Here is a 14057-nt window from a genome sequence, read left to right as displayed (position 1 = left end):
GTTGGTGGCGTTTTTTGTGCGTTCTTGATTCGCTTAATTTCATTTAAGTAAAAAATGCAATACTTACGTGCTCTTCTACACACACTTGCCTCTACATATTTTTCCGTGCTCACTTTTATTTTTGTTTTTATTATTGTAACTTTTATTATACAACTGAAGACTGACTTTATCATGTAACCAAAGATGAGCGCTGCAAGGTTGTTTTTTTTATTAATATTGTTTTTTTCGTTGCCATTCGCCAGTTGGCAGTTACATGCACTTGACAGCCAACTGACAGCTATCCTGACAGCTGGTTGCTTGCGCCGACTCGTGTATGTTTCATTAATGGACACGCACTGTCGCATCTTTATTTCGTGGAACACTTTAGTGCTGCAGCCGTGAGTTTATGGCTGTTTGGGTTGGTTTGATATGCGAAAAGCTCAATTATGTAATTTAAATGCAGACTTTCGTTTGAATTCTTTTTGCCATAATATCGGTTTCGCGTTTATATGAATTACCTGAAAATGAATCTAGTATATACAGGGTGGTCCAAAGAGGAGTATGTATTTCAAAAAAAAATTGTTTTAACACTTTCTGCTCTTTACCACTCTAAATTTGAGCTTCCCATCTGTGGCATATAGTTGCGGAAGGAAATGAGTCACTTTACGCTGGAAAAATGTTAGAAAAAATTTACAAAGACCTTTTTTCGATAGTAATGCCCCAACTATATGCAATTTCTATGGCTATGTTAAGAAGCAAAATTTTCACTTATGGTGTTCGGAAAGCTCGCACGTATTTGTTGAAGATCAAATGTAATCGGGCAGAGTCAGTAAACCAGTCACGATCTTAAAATTTATATACTTTCATATAAAGAATGAGGGAACTTGTTTGGAAGATGAGCTGTGAGTTCTAGGACACATTTTTTTTTTGCTTTTAGTACGAGAAACGAAAATCCTTCCTCTTGCGCTTGAAGAAATATAAAGTCTGCATTTTTGCAAGGTATTTTACAGAGCGCCATATTTATCTGAAGATCAGGCTTAACACATAAACCAAAACAACTTCAATTTTTGGCAGGTTTTTAATCGGAAGTATTAGTTGGATGGCAGTGGCTATTTTTCACAATCGAAATTTATCTCAACCCGCACAAGTTTTCCATCTTCGGCAACCCTACTTAAAATTGTCTGCTTAATCTTTTCCTGGAAAATTTTAACCCTTTAATTGTCTTTTTAATAGCTTTTCGTTATAGCTGTTTTGAAAGCGATCAAAAATGTACATTTAAATGGGAGTTAGACGGTTAAATCTACCATAAAAAACTTTCTCGTTTCTGCAGTAGAAGTCTGAGGACAGAAATTTTATTTGAAGCTGTCTTTTACATGGTATTTTCGATCAATTGATTGCACTTGTCACACCCTTTATTGAGTGTTTGGCGGCGCTCCTTCTCATATTTGAGGTGTATGTCTTAATTTTTTTACAGATGGAGTAACCTACAGTTTTATGCCGCCTGCGAACGGCAGATGATTTTTATATAACGAGGTTTTTCATGGCAGAAATATTCTCTGATATTTGTCATTGCCTGAAAAGTGGTGGCCGCTACCAGAAAAAAGAAAACAGTTTTCTGGCATTTAGTTTTTCATATCCTGGGTTTCGAACCTAAGGACTCCCAAATGGTAGTCACGCGCCTAACCATTCACCTGCAGCAGCCGCCACTTTAATTCTCCTGAAAATACCTCCCACCCTCAACTAGTGCAGTCTTTGGTAAGGCTGTCCTTTCCATTTGTTAGTGGCTGTTCGTGTTGAGTAGCCCTTGTTAGACAGTTCATAATATCAACCCATGATGGAAAGAATAATGAGATGGCGCCTATCGTGGTGCTGTTACTTTGCTCTCAGCGAATTTGACAATGAGTTACGTGATTTTAGCTCCAGTATGGCCGGATTACCATTTTCCTCACTTGATTTAGCTTTTTTTTTGTTATTTAGTTTCGGAGTTTTAGTTCTTTCTTCATGACATTTTTCTAGCCTGTTCTAATTTAAATGTAATGTTTATAATTTTGTAAAATATACATTTTTTAATAATTATTTGAATAATTCACCCAGTTTTATTTAGCTTTACTTGTTTGTATAATAACATCTGGTCGCATTGCCCGCTACTGCAGTTGTTGTTGGTGTTCTTCTGCTTTTGGCAGTCAAATCTCTCTCTCGCTAGTGTTGCCTAGCTTTGGATATAAAAACGCACTAAAATGCCCATTCAAAGAAAATAACCCAACAAAGTTTTATTGAATCACTTAAAGAACTTTGTATGCGTGACAAATTGTCTTTAAAATGTGCGTTTTTTTTTTAAATAAATTTGTTATGCTTATGTACAATTTAATTTATGAGTTTTTTTTGCTAAGCGAGACTCTTTTGTTAAGGGAACGACTTTTTTGCTATATTTGAAGTTATGTAACTAGATAAGTTACTCTTTTTGCAAAAATGTCAGTATGGTTTCTTTAGTATTTTCTAGTATTTTGTTGCTTATTTTTACAATGAATACACCTCTTGATGCCCTATGTCCCACTAAGGATTGATGACCGGAAGAAACGATTGCGATTTTAAAACGTGTAAGAAGGTTTTCAATCTTAAGAATAGTTGAGAGAAGAAGATTTAATATTCTTGCATAACCTTAAATGGAGCCAAAAATTAAATTTGCACTTTCAAATTATAAAATTTTATAAGAGTAACAAAATTTTCATTAGCACTAAAATCTTCTCAGAGTGACCTTTTTTAACCTTTTTTGTTTAATAATATAGTTTGTTTTTTAACTTAAAGTTTCAGTAGCTTTAAATTACAAAAAGGAAACAAACACGAAACTTAAAAATTTTTGCATTTTGGGTATAAAAAAGCATTAAATTTATTGTGAAGAGCAAACACACAGTTGGCAACACTGCACAACTCGGCAAACGTGACGTCACGCACTCTTGATGGGCGCAATCTTCTTTCTATCATTCTTGATATCAACCAACTCCACTCTCTCTCAACTAAATACCACTCTCAAATGTTAGTGCACTACCCCTGCTCTAATACTAATGTAATAGAAGTAGTCTCTTCATTCATATTTAATCTGCAGTCAATTTAACCCAACCTATGTTAGGTTAAAATGGTTGCCCGAAGAGTGGGCACACTTGGACGAAGAAATCGAATTCATCCTTTGTGATAACCCAACCTAACCTAATCAAAATCGTGAGGCAACCAATCATCCTAAATATGTCACTTTTTCGCGAATGTTTTGTTTTTCTCACAAGTTGTTGAATTAACCAGAGATTTCGCTAGCTTAATAATGCTTATGTATGTATAAATAAATTAATCAGCATTATGCGCTTTGAAAAATTGGCCCTTGCCTTTAAATTTAAGTAGTAAATTTAAGTTAATGACATAATTTTTACCATAAAAAGGATTTAGGTTGGCCAGACGCTAACAATAAAGCACTGGGCGTGGATACTACAATAGAAAGCGGAAGTAGTAAATATCACCACATTTGCTGAGATACGAAAATAAATTGGCATTCAAATTAAAGTTAAAGGGTGTCGCTTAAAATAAACAAAGCAAAATTTTTCTCTTCTATTTTTTTGTTTTGTTTTTTTTTTTTGCGCATTACAATGAGTATTTATTTAACTTAAAAAAATATGCAACCATTTGTATCAGTAAATTTATGACTTTGAACATTTTGCACCAAGCAATTCGTGCCGTTAACATTTAGATTTGGGTCTTATAAACTTTTATTTATTAGCTGCTTTATTTGCGAAATTTACTATTTTCCATTTTCCATAGCATACGAGTATGACTTCAGCGCTTTGTGTTTTGATAGAAATCTTACCGAGTGTCAAATGGGACCAAAACAAATATTATAACAATGAAAGTGAGCTGAACATTCCTTGTCTGCCTGTTTAGCGCTCATTGTACCAACAACAAATTGCCATTTTGCTATTTTGCAATTGTCAACTTAATGTTCGCCTCATTCTCCATCTCAATGGTTGTTTGAAATTATTGCGCATTGCTCGGCGCTCAAACGATCATCTACAGCCAAGTGAGTGACGCCGTTATGCATTTGCAGTGCACTGTAAGTGGGTGGATGTATGCTGCACACACACACCAGCATACATGCATGCACCTACATGCGCTCACTCGCAAATATAAACTGTAGCCTTTAATATCTAAGCTGCAGATTTATTTGTCGCACTCGCATAATTTACGGATTGCAACAACATTCAACAGGAAGCACCAAATGCTAGAAGAGGCGGTGTATGCAGACTGTTTAGGGGAAAGCGAACTATTTGAAGTCTGTAACTCCCTATGCACCCTGTTGCTCTTTCGTCTGCCTCAAGAGTATTTGTTCTTTGCTTTTACTTGTATGTATGGAGTTTATTAACTTGGTTTGGAAAACTTTTGCCATATGCAAATCCTTTCTTCTTTTACTTTTTACTCGCTCAAATGTTTTGCTCAACATACAATTACTGTGATATTCGCTTGTATCTACTTGCAAAGTTGCGACAGTTATTCATGCAACTTTTAAACGTCTGTTAGCAGTAAGCTGAGATTATGTTGATAATTTACACATATTTCCAGCGTTAATAGCTTTTACTTTCTTTGTGAGCGCCATTTAGAAACTATTAAGGGGGGAAGCTGGTCTAGAGCGCAAAAAATGGGCATATTTTATGAATTTATTTTGACTCAACAAAGGAATCAATCGAAAATCTGTGAAATAGGTTTAATAATATAGCTTTCATGGTACAAATACAAAATTTTTCGTCTGAATTAATTTCAAAATGGCCGCTGTCCAGCAGTTCTCCTAAGGCGCCTTTTTTTCTAGTGGGTCCATTGCCGAAGACGTAAACTCCTTAATTTTTGTCCTGGATCAAAAAATAAAATTTTTTTAGTTTCTATATAACAACAGAAAGAGACGTACGTAGGATTTTTTCGATATTTTGTTTTTTCGCGAAATGGTGCACGTTTGAACAAAAAGTTACAATTTTCACTATAAAGAACGACATAAAATTGTTGATTAAAAAAAAAACTATGTAATATAAATAAAAAATCCTACGTACGTCTCCGGAGAAAGGTATTTTGAATGTATTGTCAAAATTTCGTAAGAATCGGTAAAGATTTGTTCGAGTTATGTCTTCGGCCAGTTTAAAAAAAGTGATTTCGAGAAAAACGCGTTTAAAGTTGTAAGTAGCGTTCGGGGCATACCTGCGAGGCACTGCCGTCGAATGAAAAATTTGGGCATTTAGACATTTTTGCAGGCATCCCTCATTTGGTATATTATTTCTAAGACCCTAAAGCACCTTTTAAGACAAAAAAAAAATTTTCGATTTTTTCAAAATTCTAGACCAGCTTCCCCCCTTAAAGTACATATATGTACATATCTACAAAATATAAGTTTTGTAGCCGCCATGCAACTTTCAACTTACTCTTTTTAAGAGGATTTGGTTTGGCTAATCTTAATATGAGATATGCGAAATATCAGAAAAAATTAAACTTCGGATTATAACAAGTTTTTTATTTTACAGTAAAAAAATTTCTTGTGCTACAATAGAAATTTTTTAAACTTGTTTATTGAATGTTAAATATCAAAAATGAAAAATGTATACACATGTCACATATTTAAGTTTCTTCATTTTTTTAAATAATATTCGCAATATATTTTATGCGAAGTACACATGCTTGAAACCCCAGGCACGAAACGCCAACTAATTGAACAAGTTTTTTCTACTAGTGGTTGATCCTCACCAGACAATGGCAAACCTCGGAGTGTATTTCTGCCATGAAAAAACTCCTCACAAAAAACCATCTGCCACTCGAAAACAGCATAAAACTGTAGGTCCCTCTTTTTGTGGGGAAAAGTCAATGTTAACATTAAAAATAGGACGACAAAATCAGCCAAACACCCAAAACGGGTGTAAACGCTAATTAAATAGCAAAAATTTCAAATGTTGGGCATTTTCTTCTGTATAAAAGATTTCCAATCATGCGCCTTATAGGGATAAAAATTCTTAGCATCGTTTGTGAAAAATATTTTCGATCTATGGAAAATAAATGCGATCTATGAGTGTTTGAACTTTCTAAAATGTAATGTGTTGAAAACCGGAGACCAAGAAGTTATCTGAAAATTCTGATTAAAATGTTTAAAATTTTGAAAATAATTTTTTGAAATTCGTTAAACTATTTTCAGTACATTTTATAGGTTTTTAATTTTGTTTAGTAAATTTCCATAAATTTTTCTTTTTTTTTTTTGTGAATAAATCTTAATGTAAATATATGTAGTAGAGGGTGATCAATTTAGAGGTATCGGATTTGAAATTGAATTACAACAATAAAAATTCAAATTGATTGAGTAATCTTTATTAGTTTTGTGTAGAACCATTCCTACCAAGGCGCGCAATGAACACTTTTCACAGAGCGTTGATTTTCGTAAAAGAATTTACGATTTGTAAACCTTGTTGAGGCGTAAATCGTTCCATGATGAAATGTGAATGAATATTGAAAAAAATTATGCATTTAGTTTGACAGTAGTCACGCATGATCTGTCAAAAAAAAAACCTATTGGGAAAAGTACCTCCAATCTGATACGAGCAAAAAACCAGATTCGGTTTATTTTAATGTGTTTTTTTCTTTGATTTTAATTTTCAAAATTTGTTTAGTAAATTTGCATAAATTTTTTTATTTTATTTTTATTTTTTTGTAATTAAATTCCTCAGCTTTAAAGCTACTCTGCTTAAATTTTTTTTTTTATTTTTACAAAAGATGGCGCATAATTAATCATGCTATTTTGTTTTTGAATAAATTTTATTAAATAAAAACCAAATTATTTTGAGTGATGTAAATGCGCTCCATTGCTTGACTGTTTGTATTTATATATATATGGCAGCTGTTTAGTTCACAAGTGCCAAATAGAATTGCAGATTTGCAAAAATTATAAATCTTCCGAAAGGGCGATAAATTTTTTTGCCACCTTGTATAACCTCAATTATTTTGGAAAATTATTAAGATCGGATGACTTTAACATAGAGCTCCCACAGAACTGATTGTTCAAATTTGTGATAATATTTTTTATGTGATATTTCTTTTGGTCACAGCCAACTGTATAAAATGAAGTTTTGTCTTCAAATATATTGTAATATTTTTCCCTCCTACATTGCATGTAAATAAAGATTTAAGAAGTTCATAATTAAGTAAGATCAACTAACAAAGCTTTGGAATGGAATGCAGTAGTGAGTGGTCGGAAAGACCAAAGCGGGTATATTCACTGTCAATGGTATTCTTAAAAATAAGCATATTTAACTTTTTATTTACTGAATAAGAAATTAATTCATTACTTCTGTAAGATACTCCATGGCGGATAGCCAAACCCACGGTGAAAAGATTTTAAGAGGTGTACTACCTCGCTGACCATTATTCGGCTCTGAGTGAATTTAACAGATATGCCGTCGCCATTCGTTTGGTGTTGCACTAAACTAAAGATAAATTTTGTGAAATATAAACCAATGAGGTAGAATGCAAAGTTCCCTTCAATAAATTTTTTTCAACATACCTAACGAGCAAACCTGGTATCTATCATTCTTGAGCCAAACCTATAGCCAACCCATGATGGAAAGAATAATGAGATGGCGCCTATCGTGGTCCTGTTACTTTGCTCTCAGCGAATTTGACAATGAGTTACGTAATTTTAGCTCCAGTATGGCCGGATTACCATTTTCGTAACTGATTTAGTTTCTTTTTTTTTTTTGTTATTCAGTTTCGGAGTTTTAGTTTTTCTTCATGACATTTTTCTAGCCTGTTCTAATTAAAAGTAATGTTTATAATTTTGTAAAATATACATTTTTTAAAAATTAGTTCAATAATTCACTCAATTGTATTTAACTTTACTTATTTTTAACATCTGGTCGCACTGCCCGCGATTGCAGTTGTTGTTGGTGTTCTTCTGCTTTCAACAGTTAAATCTCTCTCTACTGCAGTGTTGCCTAGCTTTGGATATAAAAACGCTCTAATATGCCCATTTAAAGAAAATAAAATACCAAATTTTTATTGAATTACTTAAAGAACTTTGTATGCGTGACAAATTATTTTTAAATGTGCGCTTTTTTAAATTAATGTGTTATGGTTATGTACAATTTAATTTATGAGTTTTTTTTTTTGTTAAGCAAAACTCTTTTGTTAAGGGAACGACTCTTTTGCTATATTTGAGGTTATGTAACTAGATAAGTTACTCTTTTTGTAAAAATGTCAGTATGGTTTCTTCAGTATTTTCTGGTATTTTGTTGCTTATTTCTGCTATGAATACACCTCTTGATGCCCTATGTCCCACTAAGAATTGAGGACCGGAAGAAACGATTACACCTCTATGGTTATAATTCGCATTCAGTAAATGTACACGCTTTTTAAAATGTGTAAAAAGGTTTTCAATCTTAAGAATAGTTGAGAAAAGAAGATTTAATATTCTAGCATAACCTTAAAAGGAACAAAAAAGTAAATTTGCACTTTCAAAATATCAAATTTTATAAGAATCAACAAATTTTTAATAGTACTGAAATCTTCTTAGAGTTACCTTTTTTAACCTTCTTTTGTTTAATAATAAAGTTTTTTTAAGTTTAAAAATAAAGAAACACACACGAAACTTAAAAATATTCGCATTTTTGGTATAAAAAAGCACTAAATGTATTGCGAAGAGCAAATGGTTGGCAACATTGCACAACTCGGCACACGTGACATCACGCACTATCTGATGAACGCAATCTTGTTTCTATCATTCTTGGAGCAAACCTGTTATCTATCATCCTTGAGACAAACCTATAGCCAACCAATATTTGAAGGTCTCTAATGTTCAGACCAAGTGAACAAACTTAAAAGGTAGGGAGAATCAGATGTGGTGGCAAGTCGTTGCTCCACTGCAAACTTCCCATACTTTTATAAGAGTCTGCCAGCCAGTCAAGAGAAAGAGAATGTAACTCGTCCACACACAATACATCCGACCCAAAAATTTGCCTTCTGCATAAGTCTGGTGAAAGCCGAACAGCGGCTCCTCAAAACAAATTTTATTTATTTTACTTATCCAAGAAAAAAATTGAAAATCCGAGCGTTGTTATTAGTACAAAATTCAAAACTGTTTCAAAAAGAAAATATGTCTAGGCAGTAATTAAATCGCAAAAGATATTATATACAAATGTACGTGTTTAAAGTACGAATTCCAGCAAGTGCACACACTGCACACCCATCCCTCGACCTACCTACCTTCCTTTTCCACAAACTTTTTTCAATTTCGCGCTCGTAAGCCAATTAAAAATAACATAATAATATATTAGCAACATTAAGCAGCTTTGCTTGCAATAAAATGCACGACCAGCAGAAAGGAAAAGTCAACCCCAGAAGTAGGAGAAGATGAACAGCCACAGCGCACTAAACTATGCAATGCTAAGTGATGTGGCGCGCAATGAACCGCAAAATTATAATGCGCCACACCACTAATTTTCATTTTTTTTTTTATAAATTTCCATTAAATGCAAACTTTGCCATGCTTTTCGCAGATTCTTCCTTGCAAATCATGATTTAAGCTGCAGATAAGCCGCTAAAAAGCTGCAAGCAAAAATTAAATCTTAATTGAATTTATGAAAATGAAAAGTAAGTCAGCTAAGCGCATTAAGCAATTCATATTTATTATGGAACTTATTAGCAGAACTTTCTGCGTTGCTTACCCAAATGTGGCAGTTGTAAAAAGCTCGCACAAAAATGTGGTGCGCATAAAAAATTGCGAAAATGCTTTAAATGCGAAAAGTACTAAATTTTCCACAATTCAGTGTTAATGGGGGTGACCCCCATCACAACACACCGAGCTGCTTGGTGTGGCTGCTGAGTTGAAATGGAATTTTTGCATCAAATACTTGAGTGTGGGCACTTGCTTGCAGCGCACCAAGCGTATTGGCACTTAATTTGCCAGTTGTAATAAAAGGCGAAAGGAAATTGAGTTTAACAAAAAAAGAAACAACAAAAGCATCAGCAGGAAATGAGTATTTTTTCCAGCACTGCAATTGCAAGTTTAGAAACGTTTCGATCTTTCAACGCTCAAGCGCTGCCAAAAATCATGCACTCACCAGCGTTTGCAGCTGTTTGAAGTTTCACGAACGCATTTTATTGATGTGTTGCAGACCTCAAATCCTCACGTCCTACGCGCCCCCAACCACCTCTACGGCACCTCACCTTTTGTTTGTGTTTATCTTGTTCGTCTGCTTATTGCGCATCTTGCAGCGCAGCACATCCACTTGAGCAGTTCAACAGCCTGCCAGCAAGCAGAGCTTCTTCACAACTCACCTCATTGCCCTGCTGACGTTTCGGCTTATCATTTTCAATCGTTGCGCTTCACTGCCGTTTGATATTGTTGGCCATTCAATTGTTGGCCACCGAAATGTTAAAATCACTCTATTGTTGGTGTTGTGGTGTAATTCACCAGCTTGAGCAGCCAGCCATTCGGCCGTGATCGAGGAAGCTTTGAAGCGCTTCAAAGCTAATTGCAACTGATTGCATCTTAAGACGGAGAAAATAAACGTAAATGTTAAAAATATTTTCCCTTTGTATTGTGTTTGGCATTCGCAGGAGCAACGTCTTTTAGACACACATTAAGATTGCCGTTATTTTGTGTGAAGTAACGCATAAATTCAAGAGCCAAATGCGCAATCTACTTTGCATACACTGATGAGCAAAAAAATAGTATACTTTGGTAAAAAAATTAATTTTTTTGTCAATAATTTGTGAAAAATTTTCTGAACTACATAAATTACTAGGTATAACATTAAGTAACGAAACTGACGTGGCTACAGAAGAAACACAGTTAAGCTCAACGCAGGCGAGCAGATTAACATGAGGTGTTCTATTTTGAATTCAGTACTTCTCCCTTCTGTAAACATGTCAGTTTACAAGTTTGAACAAGAGGAAGGTTGAAGAACATTTGGGCAAGCATATTGAATGTCATTGAAAGTGTAAAGAATAAGAGCTTATGACGATTTATTGTTTTTTGTTTTTTACTTAACGGCGCCATCGCAAGAGCAAGCCGAAAGCCTAAAACGGCTGAAGCAGAGATTTCTAGCAATTACAGCAACCCAGTGTTAGACCATCCGCCTTAATAGGCGACGCTTGCACCGTAGTCGACTTCTATCTGTTTCCAAAAGAAAGCTATTCGCGTCCTAAAGCAGCTGACAAATGTAGGCCTCCAGCCAACTTCTAGCAGTGCTTCGGATAATGGGAAATTCACATGCAGCATTGAGAAATAGCTGTATATTAAAGGTGTTAGTCTTTCAGAAATTATTATGTTTATTTATATAGTCTAAGAATCCACAATTTAGGTGTGCTCTGCCCAATCCATAAGAAGGGCGATCCTGCAATCTGTGCCAATTACCGCGGGGTTAGCCTTCTAAATATCGCCCATAAGGTTCTAGCGAGCGTATTGTGTGAAAGGCTGACGCCCACCGTCAACCAACTGATTTTGAGGTTGTAAAAGACTTAATTTATTTAGGAACCAGCATTAACACCGATAACAATGTCAGCTTTGAAATCCAACGTAGAATCTCTCTTGCCAACAAGTGCTACTTTGAACTAAGTAGGCAATTGAGTAGTAAAGTCCTCTCTCGACGAACGAAAATAACACTCTATAAGGCTCTCATCATGCTCGTCCTAACGTATGGCGCAGAAGCGTGGACGATGAGAACATCCGATGAAGCGACACTTGGAGTGTTTGAGAGAAAGATTCTGCGCAAGATTTTTGGACCTTTGTACGTTGGCAACGCCGAATATCGCAGACGATGGAACGATGAGCTGCATGAGCTTTACGACGCCATAGACATAGCGCAGCGAATAAAGATCCAGCGGCTACATTGGCTGGGTCATGACGCTCCCGCTCTGAAAGTATTCTATGTGGTACCAGCTGGTGGTAGCAGAGGAAGGCCTCCTTTGCGTTGGAAAGATCAGGTGGAGAAGGACATGGCTTCACTTGGTGTGTCCAACTGACGCCGGTTAGTACAAGAAAGAAACGACTTGCGCGCTTTGTTAAACCCATCCAAAATCGCGTAAGCGGTTATCGCGCCAATTAAGAAGAAGAAGAATCCACAATCTTACAGACTAAGAATAGCAGAGGTAATAATTTTAAAAACGAAAACTTCAAAGGATTATGAAAAGCTGTCCTTGAAAGAGAAAAGTCACAGAAGACGGTATGACGGCTAACATTAAATTCATTCATAGATCGAACGATAGGAGCATTCGCTAAAAAGATAGTTCTCACGTTATCCCCATGGAATGGAAGTAGGATACGAAGGGGACGTTGGGGAATATTAAATCTCATTCATTATGGAAAATACGGACAATCAATTAATGATTTTATAAGTAAAACTATTGAAAACGGCCGCCGTAGCAGAATAGTAGGTGAGTGACTACCATTCGGAGTACGTAGCTCGAATCTCCGTGCAAGAAACACCAAAATGAAGAAAAACTTTTTCCTAGCAGTTGCCCCTCGGCAAGCAATGGCAAACCTCCGAGTGTATTTCTGCCATGAAAAAGCTCCTCATAAAAACCATTTGCTGTTCGGAGTCGGCTTAAAACTGTAGACGCATCAAGACGCACGCCACAAATAGGAGAAGAAGTAGAGAGCGATCTGAAGAAAATATCGCAGCTGTAGCGGCCAGTGTTAATGATGACCATCAATTATCGATAACTCGCCGTTCGCTGCAATTGCGCCTCTGTTACTCAACAACGTGGAAAATTTTGGGAAAGGATTTAGGTGTGAAGCCTTTCAAGATACAGCTGGTGCAAGAATTGAAGCCGAACGACCCACCGCAACGCAGAATTTTTAGTGAATAAGCTCTTGGAAAGTTGGCCGAAGATCCACTTTTTTATCGAAAAATTGTGTTCAGCGACGAAGCTCATTTTTAGATCAATGGGTACGTAAATAAGCAGAATTGTCGATTTTGGAGTGAAGATCAGCCAGAAGAATTGCAAGAGCTACCAATGTATCCAGAAAAGGTCACAGTTTGGTGCGGTTTATGGGCTGGAGGTACCACTGGACCGTACTTCTTCAAATATGCTGCGAATCGTAACGTAACTGTGAATGGTGAGCACTACCGTGAAATGATATCCAACTTTTTTTTGCCCAAAATGCAAGAGCTTGATTTGCTTGACATGTGGTTTCAGCAAGACGGTGCCACATGCCACATGCCACACAGCACGCGTAACAATGGACTTGTTGAGAGGCGGGTGAACATTTTATTTCACGTTCGGGACGTGTCAATTGGCCACCCTGATCGTGCGATATAACGCCTTTAGATTATGTTTTGTGGGGATATGTTAAAGCTCATGTCTATTCCGACAAGTCTGCTTCAATTAACGCATTGATACCGGCCGAAACATTGGAAAGAGTATGCCAAAATTGGACTAAGCGGATGGACCAGTTGAAGCGCAGTCGCGGTCAACATTTGCATGAAATAATCTTCAAACATTAAAAAAATTGCATGCATTTTTCTGAATTTTACGTGTTTTTTTTTTTGAAAAACTTTCCTATAGCTCTTAAAAAATCACCCTTTATATATAAATATAAAATAATTTTATTTATAAAAAATCTATTTTTGGGAGGTATTTCCAATTCGGTCCAGCTCACGTAAATGTTAATATTTTTACCAAACATTTTCGCGGAGATCTTAGAATAAATAGACTTTAAAATTCCACCGGAAAACCGCAACTTTTTTTTGTTGCGACACCCTAATGTACTTATATTAATCTTTTATGTAACCTCAATACTAAACTTTTAATCCACATGAGTGTAAATACATGTTTTATGTAGTGCAAATAAGAAATAAATTTTTTTTTTTCTTATTTATATATCATTAATTTTATTAAAAAAGTATGAAATGCCATGTAAGGCACCATTTAAAACTAGAAGTAAACACACGAATTGCAATTCTCCGGCTGATAATTAAAAACTACGTTTCAGGAACAATCATTGGCAGGCAGAGTTACCACATCAGTTAACATATATATGATATTCTATGTATGTATGCTATTTCCCTATCCAC

At 35.4% G+C, this 14057-nt stretch overlaps 1 protein-coding gene across 1 annotated transcript in view; it reads left to right on the top strand.

Moving 5' to 3' along the window:
- LOC129238098 (netrin-A-like) overlaps window positions 1-14057 on the top strand; it is a 137052-nt gene that overhangs the window by 90899 nt on the left and 32096 nt on the right. The window lies entirely within an intron of this gene.

The sequence above is a fragment of the Anastrepha obliqua genome, chromosome 2 (genome assembly GCF_027943255.1).
Source record: "Anastrepha obliqua isolate idAnaObli1 chromosome 2, idAnaObli1_1.0, whole genome shotgun sequence".
NCBI classification, from domain to species: domain Eukaryota; kingdom Metazoa; phylum Arthropoda; class Insecta; order Diptera; family Tephritidae; genus Anastrepha; species Anastrepha obliqua.
Note: the sequence above shows the minus strand (reverse complement) of the source record. Positions and strands in the feature narration are given on the sequence as shown.